The following is a 6,220-nucleotide window of genomic DNA, read 5'->3' as shown; positions in this document are numbered from 1 at the left end:
AAGAGGAGTAGGGAACTTAGGGTTTGCTCACCAAACCACCAACAAATGGCTGAAGCAAGCATCCCCGGCAGATGGAGACAATGGGAGAAGGAAAACTGAAGGAGAACAAAGGTGGTATTCATGGTCCTGACCGTCTTTGATCTTAGCCCGTGCAGTAAAAACTGAGATACACCTCTGAGGTCGTGAGCGCTCGCTCTACTGAAGTTGAGTACACAGGCAGGTGCAATAAAATGTCAGTGTTGTGACGCATTAGCTGCTTTTAATCCTACTTTATCATTTGGTATTTCTACTTGGATGTGAGCAGGCAGGTGGTTCCCATGTGGGTGGACTCCCTGTGGGTGCTCACTAACCTTGTTTCAGTGTGTGGACACTGGGGCGGGGGGGCTACACCCAGGGGGAATCATATCCTGGTATTGAAATCAAGACCAAGCATATTTAACAAGTAGAATCAACTAATATTTCTAGAAATGCCTGGTGCTTTCATTTTATAGACAGTGTTTCCCTTTTTCTAAGTAGGCAAATACCGAAGGACGGAGACCTGTCTACTTTTCCTCAAGGTACATTGAAAGGGATTAGTCCACACCGTGCTGCATTACATGGCATAAGACGCATGGGAAGCCATTGAACTCTGATGGGGCCCGGAGTAGAGGCACACACCTTTAATCCCAGCACTTGGGAAGCAGAAGCAGGTGTGCTTCAGTGAGTTTGAGGCCAGCCTGATCTACATAGTTTTTAAAAAAAGCTTTTCTTTAAAATCATAAATAATAATAAGTACTTTATTAGCTCAGGGTTAATTTAATTGAGGTCTTGAAGTTTATTTATGTATTTTCTATATATGACTGCTCTGTGTCTTTGGCAACACCAGAAGAGGGAGTCAGATCCCATTACAGATAGTTGTGAGGGAATTGAACTCAGGACTTCAGGGGCTCTTAACTGCTGAGCCATCTCTCCAGACTCCTGTCTGTTCTCTCTGACCCCCTAAGATATACACATTTCATCCCCTTTTCAAGCTTGTCAGGCAGAAATCCGCTGGGGGGGGGGCTCTCTGTTTGGGAGGGAGACTGACTTCATCTCACCCTTCCCTTAAAATACTTCCTACATTTCGCACAGGGTCAGAGTGCCTCCTGGAGGCAGAGCCGTGGCTGTCTTGTAGAGCACAGTTACACAGGAAGAGCTAAGAGCTGCTCAGAAGTAAGTAGGTGGTTCAGAAGTAGGAGATAGCTGTACTTTGACCTGAGCACAGGCGGCCTAGGGAGAAGCTGTATAGGAGCCATACAGAGATGGATTTTGCCCCTCCTGGACCTGACCTCACTTGGGAAGGCACTTTTGTACAGGGCAGGGATCTCTGTTGGGTTCATCTCACCCGGTGGTTCTGGGTTTGGGATTCCAGTTTAGCACTGGACTCTTCAGTGTGGTGCATCTCTAAACACCCTATCCAAACAGTGATGTTCCATGGAAAACGTATTTTCACTCTCCATGAATATGTGCCAGTCTTTCAGCACTACCTCTGCTTGACAGATGGCCCTACTGGGGACACACTGGCCTCAAAGCCTTCTCCCTACCTGGTCCCCTTCATGTACCCGATGGTTTCTTTCCTCCTTCTTTTAAAGGATTTATTTGATTTTCAATTATATGGATATGGATATGCGCATGTGAGTGCAGGTGTCCCAAGAGGCCATTGGATTCTCTGGAGCTGCAGTCCCAGGCAGAGAGGAAAACTGACTTCTGGTCCTCTGCCAGAGCACTCCATGATCTTAAGCTCTGAGCTGTCACCTGCTGGTTTCTTAACTCACCAGGAGCCCACTCCATGCCTCCCTCCATTTGCTTTCCTCCTGGTTCTTCCTCACAGAATCCGTACCCAAAGTTCCTTACAATCCAGGCACTTTCTGGTTTTGTCCCTGGCACTGAGCCTTTTATCCTTCTGGTCATCTGTCAACTGATGGACGCGTCCATGGTCTCAAAGAGGAAGTGAGTTCCATCCACGGGCCAATTCAGTTTCAGGGTGTTGTTTACTTAAAGGTTGCCGAGGTGTTTAAGGGAGCTAACTCCCAACCAGCAACTTTCTGCAGCCGCCCTTCACCTTGGAGGCCCTGTCAGCCGAAGGCCCACCCTGCCTGTGCTTGAGGGAGCAGCGCGTGGGAGGACACCAAGTCCTTCCCTAAGGCTCTCTGGGGGAATTCTGGGGAATTACTGAAAATTAAGCTAAGTGGGTTTAACATGATCAGGAACACGAAGTCAGGGCCCGTTGTTGATTCTAAACGAGAAGACAAACCCTTTTCATGGACAAAGACTGAAAGGATCAGTTGGGAGATCCAGTCGGTCTCATGTAACAAGTATGTCTCAGAAAGATGTTTATTAGAGGGGGCTCCGAGTTTCCTAAGGGAGAGAGAGATTAGGATTCAGGCCTAATCTGAGTACCAGAGAAATGAGCAGAAACTGCCAAAACCACAGGAATTATCTTCGCTTGCAGGTTACATCTTCTCTCAATCCCAACCCAAATTAAGAATCAGGTACAAGCCCTCAAAGACATGCAGTAGGGATTTCAGATGTCTGGCTTATACAGACAAGCCTGCCCTTGCCTATCAAGAGACTGCATTTTACTACTAGCTGGGACAAGCTGGCTTTATTTAATACCACACTACCACACAGTTACACAATCCACAAATAAAAACAGGCTGGGCTACCCTTCTCAACAGGTTGATGTTTGCCATCTCCCCAGACCTCATTCATCTGCCGGTGGTTTAAATTCAGATTTCACAAGTTTTCAGAATCAGATTTCTTTGGTAGGGGCTAGTGGCATTTCTTTTGGTGATTATCCCTGAGAGTTTAAAGGACATTCAACATTCCTTTCTCTGGGGGAGGATATTGGCAGTAGGCAGAAGCTCTGGTTCAACTGCTTTTCAGGGGAATGAAATTAAGTACCTTCCTGTGGTTTAATCCAGGAAGCTATGATCCTTTCTAATTATAGAGCCAATTCCGTGTTAAATTAGTCTAAGTGAAGGCATTAAAATAATACATCACTAAACTTTCTTGTGCTATTAGAAGTTGGGGTAATTTTCCAACCACCTCTTTTTAAAACCATAGGCCTTTTACCACCAAAGAGGATTATGCAGGATAGGTTTCTGGAAACAGAAATATGGCAGTCAAAGCCAGATCAGGAACCGCCCTGTTGCTGAAGATTGACCCACTAGACTGAGGTCCTTATAGACCCTTGTCTGATGCGCTACCTGCCAGCTTGATGGCCCGATGAAGGTCAGGCAAAGCTGCATTATTTGGGGAGCAGATTTCTCCTCTAGTGATACATGAGGGTTCTGGGAATTGCTGGGTTACTCCCTCTGTAAAAATTAGACAGACGTTCTAGCTATCCAGAGGAAGCAGAGCGGGAGTGGATCAGTCCAGGCAGGAGGGAGGATCCGAAGAGACACTTTACTCTTTTTATGGTTATCTGTCTATAGAAAACATGGTTCCTAAGGAGCTGGAATTCCCCCAAGAATCTCACACTGGAAGAAGAAAAAGGCTGGAATCCATGCCAGACAGAGGAAGTCCTTGCCTCCTAGAAAGAGATCTCACACAGTTCTAACCTGGAGCAGACTTGCAGGAGAGCTTGGAGCTGAGTTAGTGACAGCCGGGATCACACCTTGACCAACACTGCCCAGTTATGTCTTCTGTTTGAACCCAGGCTCCCTATTAGGGCTGGAGTCTGGCTGGGGGGGTGGGGTGTTTACCAGACCTCCTTATTTGCTCTTTTCCCCAAGGTGGCCACAATGAACAAACCTCTTTTCTCTTCTTTTCACCACTATGCATCTCGTTAACTGGCGTATTGAGAACAGTGACTGAAACTATCTTGTTTGGGCTAACAGGGCCCAGTCTTTGACCTTAACAGCTCCAGAATTATTAGGCATGCAAGTGTAGAGGTTGGTAGGAGACATAAGGACAGCTGGAAGACCCTACAGCTTCCCCAATTTGGCAAGTCACAGAATATTTCAGTGTAGACAGACTGTAGAACAGCTGCCTCTGTTTACAATTCTAACCTAGCATGTCTTTACCTAGCTGGAGCTTATGTGTCTACATTTCTACTTCAGAATATTGTTTGTATCTTACAAACCGGGAAACAAATTCTTCTTCTACTCCTTTCTTGGTGGTGGCTCAGTTTCTCTCCACAGAGGCACTCACTTTCACAGGAATGTGTATGTCTTTCTTGTAAAACTGTACAAGTGAGTATGAACATACTATTAATGTAAGGGGCAGCATATTATATTACTATTATTATTATTATTATTATTATTATTATTATTATTATTTTGTTTTTTCAAGACAGGGTTTCCCTGTATAGCCCTGGCTGTTCTAGAACTCACTCTGTAGACCAGGCTGACCTCGAACTCAGAAATCTGTCTGCCTCTGCCTCCCAAGCGCTGGGATTAAAGGCGTACACCACCACTGCCTGGCAGCATACTATTTTATACTTTGCTTTTTTAAAGTTTTAGAGTTGTTTTAAATTGTGTGTGTGTGTGTGTGTGTGTGTGTGTGTGTGGTGTGTGGATATGAGTGTAGATGCCCACAGCGATTGGAAGAAGGCATCAGATACCCTGGAGCTGGAGTTAAGGCAGCTCGAAGCTGCCTGACATGGGTGCTGGGAACCTCTGCAAGGACAGTAGGTGATCTCAACCACAGAGCCATCTCTCTGCCACCTCACTTTAAGAAAAATACTTTCTTACCTGTTGTGTGTGTGTGTGCGTGTGTGTGTGTGTGTGTGTGTGTGTGTAGTTGGAGGTCAGAGGACAATTTGTGGGACTTAGTTTTTCCCTTCTACTCATGTGGGTCGCAGGGATGACCTGGTGGCAGCTGCCTTTATCTGCTGAGCCGTCATGCCAGCTCAGGTAAAACTTTTAAATGTTGCTTAAGAACAACAGCATAAAGTACTGTATCTTGGTGTGCTTTCTTCATCGGTATGTATACATCTTTCTCACTATCGCCCTCCCTGCTTCCCTCCCGTCTTTTTCTCCCTTCCTTTATTAAACAGTCTTGCTATATGACCATGTCTAGACTTGGATTTGAGGTCTTCCTGCCTCAGCTTCCTGTGGTGTATGACAGTAGTCACTATGTTCAATGTCCTCATTCTTCTCTTTTGTTTTGTTTTGTTTTGTTTTGTTTTGTTTTGTTTTGTTTGAGACAGGGTCTCACCATTGTCTCAGTTAGGGTTTCCATTGCTGTAAAGAGACACCGTGACCAAGGCAACTCTTGTTTGTTTGTTTGTTTCAAGACAGGGTTTCTCTGTATAGAGCCCTGAGTGTCCTGGAACTCATTCTGTAGACCAGGCTGGCCTCAAACTCAGAAATCCACCTGCCTCCGCCTCCCAAGTGCTGGGATTAAAGGTGTGCACCACCACAGCCTGGCCAAGGCAACTCTAATAAAGGACATTTAGTTGGGCTTAGCTTACAGGTTCAGAGGTTCAGTCCATTATCATCGTGGTGGTAAGCATGGCGGCGTCCAGGCAGGCATGGCGCTGGAAGAGCTGAGTTCTATATCTTCATCCAAAAGAAGCAAGGAACAGACTGACTGTTTCCCAGGCAGCTAGGAGGAGGGTCTCAAAGCCCACCCTCACCGTGACACACTGCCTTCAACAAGGCCACACCTCCTAATAGTGCCACTCCCTGGGTCAAGCATATTCAAACCACAACATTTGTATAGCCTTGGCTGTCCTGGAACTTACTCTGTAGACCAGGATAGCCTTGAACTCAGAGACTCTCCTGTCTCTGTCTCCTGAGTGACGGGATTAAAGGCAATGCTCCATCTTTTTTAATGACTAATTTGGGGGTCATTGTAACAAATGAATTATAACTGAACCAGTTCCTTTTTGATGGTCATTTAGGTAGATTTTAAGTCTTTGCAAATATAAAGAACACTGCGAGTAATGGCTTTATATTTGTGGTGTTTGTGAATATATCTATAGGAGAGTATGTATGCATCTCCTGAGCCAGAAATCATGAGGTTTAAAAAGGTTATAGTAATTGCCAAACTGCCTTTGGTAGAGCTTCTGGGATGTACAACCACAAGCCACAGCAATATTTACGCATTCCTCTAAATGAAGCATGAAACTAGATATAGTAAAAGTAGATAGCAGAGTCCCTCATACATAGACTAAGATTAGTTACTTTAATATTGACTAATGATAGATAGCCTTTTTGATCTTTGCAAATATGAAGGGTAAAAAAAAATCCCA

The 6,220-nt window shown here is 45.2% G+C and overlaps 1 protein-coding gene across 2 annotated transcripts in view; it reads right to left on the bottom strand.

Annotated features, from left to right (window-relative positions):
* Gramd2b (GRAM domain containing 2B) overlaps positions 1–6,220 on the bottom strand; it is a 70,205-nt gene that overhangs the window by 35,133 nt on the left and 28,852 nt on the right. The gene's annotated exons all lie outside the window — the stretch shown is intronic.

Source organism: Mastomys coucha, unplaced genomic scaffold, assembly GCF_008632895.1.
Source record: "Mastomys coucha isolate ucsf_1 unplaced genomic scaffold, UCSF_Mcou_1 pScaffold13, whole genome shotgun sequence".
NCBI lineage: Eukaryota > Metazoa > Chordata > Mammalia > Rodentia > Muridae > Mastomys > Mastomys coucha.
The sequence above is the reverse complement of the archived record's forward strand: the minus strand, read 5'-3'. Positions and strand labels throughout refer to the sequence as shown.